The sequence below is a fragment of the Oncorhynchus mykiss genome, chromosome 5 (assembly GCF_013265735.2).
Source record: "Oncorhynchus mykiss isolate Arlee chromosome 5, USDA_OmykA_1.1, whole genome shotgun sequence".
Taxonomy (NCBI): Eukaryota; Metazoa; Chordata; class Actinopteri; order Salmoniformes; family Salmonidae; genus Oncorhynchus; species Oncorhynchus mykiss.
In genome coordinates, this window is record NC_048569.1 from 76,959,739 (window position 1) to 76,963,042 (window position 3,304).

Consider the following 3,304-nt stretch of genomic DNA (forward strand, 5'->3'; position numbering starts at 1 on the left):
ATGTTGAGTGAGTCTGGGTAATTGAAACGTGCAAAATGTAAAATGGCTGCCAGGTCTGCAAGCAGAGTGTTTGCATTGCATCCACACTGGCAAAGAAGATTATACGCCACCCACATACTGTACATACAGGAACATATCAAGTGCCATTGGAGTCACCCGATCGTATGCTACTTAAAACATATGTACGATGACAACACTATAGCTCTCCATTACGTGCTGGCATCATCCTTTCCACCCTGGGCGGTCAATTTGCAAATACTTTGTAAAGTATGGATCTGTCCAATCCCCTCCCCAAAAATAGCATAAGGAACCCATGTCATAGACGCAAAGATGAAGTGAGCCAACTATTGTGTTGATATCCAATACCACATTTATTTAGGCTTCCTTATGTGTCTGCTCACAAAGAAGACCTTAACGTGATCAGAAATCATGGCGTGGGGTGGAGGAAAGAAGACGGAAGAAGGGAAGTCAACAGAATAAAGAAATGACCTGAGGACACAGTAGTCTAAATGGGGAAAGGAAAACACACACATCTCTAACTGACCACTCATGCTCCATCAGAATCATGTTTTTTCCACTTCATGCTTGGATCGCCAAAGAACATTTTCCCCTTCTGTAAGCAAAACACAGATTTGCACAGAAAATTACAAATACAAGGAGAAGTGAGCTTTACACTCAATGCTTCGGACATCGCGGCTTCTCTTCTTCCAAACGGCAGGAGCAAAACAACAGCCTTTACATCTAGTTACGGACCGAGTGCACTTCAGCATGAATAAGTGGTTTTAGAGGGGGTTAGGATGGGGGGAGGAGACAGGGAGTTCAGATCCATCTTGACATTTCTAGCGCCACAATTTTCGTAGGATGGGGAACTCTAGGACAGATGTGAATACCTCCAGAGACAAGGCTTAAGTAAATACATTTTGGAATTCAAACCAAAGGGTGTCACGAATGCATTTTCCTGAACACAACCGCTTCGGGAAGCCTTTTTGAAATGTTTTTTGATGTTTATAGGTTCTAATATGGCCTTCCTGTAGAACGTTGTGAAACACCGCTGGAACACATGGAAACGGAATGGAATCCCATCTGACGCGCCTATATTCCAGCTCCATTTATAAATAGCTTAATAAATGTTCCGCTCTTTCCCACTCCACAATGCTATTACTGAGGAGCATTATGAGGAGAGACGTTTCCCTCCGTCTCCTGCGAGCACAGATGGGGGAATTAAAGTTTTATTTGTGTAGGAATGGCATCTGATGTGGATGGCCTGTGATAAAATAAATCCAGACTTGAGAAATGTCCCCCACACTGAATGAATGCACCATAAGAGAAACTTGCTCATTTAGCTTTAGACACCCATGTCTGAAACGCTTGACGAAACATCTGCCCTTAACTCCACGTCAGCTATTGTTTATCTATTACAAACAGACAGTTGACATTGAGAAATGCATCTACTATACTTCTGCAGATTCCCTCTGTAAATGCCTTGGACGAATGAGCAGTCAGTGAGAAAAGGTCATTCAGCTTATTACTGTTCATTCAGCTAAAGGTGATTCCATGCTGCTGACATCTAATATCATTTCCTCTCCTATCTCTGACTGCTCCAGAATCATTTTCAAATTGCAGCTTATCTTCAAACTTTACGTGCTGTACATTATGCCAAATCGAACCCTAACACCGACATCGAGTAGCTGGTTTGTATTTTGGTGCTAATGCCAAACGTGATGGTTAATTCATCATACCACATACAATAGCCAATAAGCACTGTAAAACTGAGACATTACAACCCTTCCCTTACCTTATAACAGGCCCTGATATTGGCAATGAATCATAACATATTTTATGGCATTTTTAAGTGGATGTAAGGCCTGAAAATGTACCTGTGTTTTATTTACAATCTGAAGTGGGACTCCTCCCCTACTCAGATAGAAAAGGCAGTTTACACAACAGTTGTTGGCTTTCTAGGCATTCATGGAATCCATGTTATCTGGGTTACTACAAAATCGTGTGACATACCAGGGATAAGTCATGGCAAGGTGAAGAGTGGAGGAGAATGGAGGAGAGGCTAAAAACACCAGAGAAGAAGAAACACCTCAGGAAATGGGAAATAAAGGTCAACACATTGACACTGTTAGGCTTTAGACTGTGCTATTTTACAACATGTCTACATCATTTGTAATATAAGTGTAGTGGTGTTGTACATATGTATTTTTTTTTTTTTTACATTTTCTCTCTGCATTGTTGGGAAGGGCCATAAGTAAGCATTTCACAATTAGTCTACAGCTGTTGTTTACAAAGCATGTGACAAATAACATTTGATTTGAATGCAGTTGTACATATCGTAATATTTTAGTACATATTTTCTATTTGTTCGTTTTGGACCATGGACTATGCTCTTTACAAATGTCTGAATGAGATTTGTATGATGTACTGTACCTTTATATTTGTCATCTACGTAAATGTATAACATATACTTTATTTTTGTCTATGTACATAGCTCTCCAATTATGTGAACACAAAATGCACATTTCTCCCATACAGCCAAACAGTGTTGTTATCAGTGTAACCGATGTTCTTCTAAATGAAAGTTAATTGTGATGTTGACACAGCTGCTGTGGGTATGAAGCATAACAGCACAGCCAGCCTAGTCTGTTCCATCATCTCTTCCCTACTCTAATGAATACTGAGACGCTCCAATGGCCAGGAGAGGAGAGGAGAGGGGAGGGTGTGTGACACATCTGTCCACAACGCTAATGATCATCCTAATTGAATCCTACTAAATTAGCCACCTTGTATGCCTGCCTGATGGATCCTTCGCACGTTCCCAGATCTGCCACCAGAAATACTGAGCTGGTCGCTTTCAGAGGTTGCATTCCAAACAGCACCCTATTCCCATAGGGCTCTGGTCAAAAGTAGTGCAGTATGTAGGGAATAGGGTGTATTTGGAACTCCATCAGAGCCCTCCTCCCTGGTTGGCTGAAGAGCAAAAACATTTCCCCCCCACAGGCTCCTCTGGCCATGTTGGCATCCCGATATAGGTTAAGGAAGAAGCCTCTCATGGTTATGAGAGCGAGCAGGCCTAGTGTAATTTAAATTCAGATGACATTTACTGTCTGAGAGTATTAGAGCCAGGGCATCCTACTGCTGCTTGGTCTTACTCAGCATCAGCGGGCCCGGGGCTCTGGAGAAAGGAAGAAGACGCTCTGCTAGATCTCTGTTTACTGTAGCTACTCCTCCAAGATGGACCTGAGTCTATGGTGGTGCAGAGGAGATCTAGAGCCTTATGCCCTCATCCAGTTCCACCACT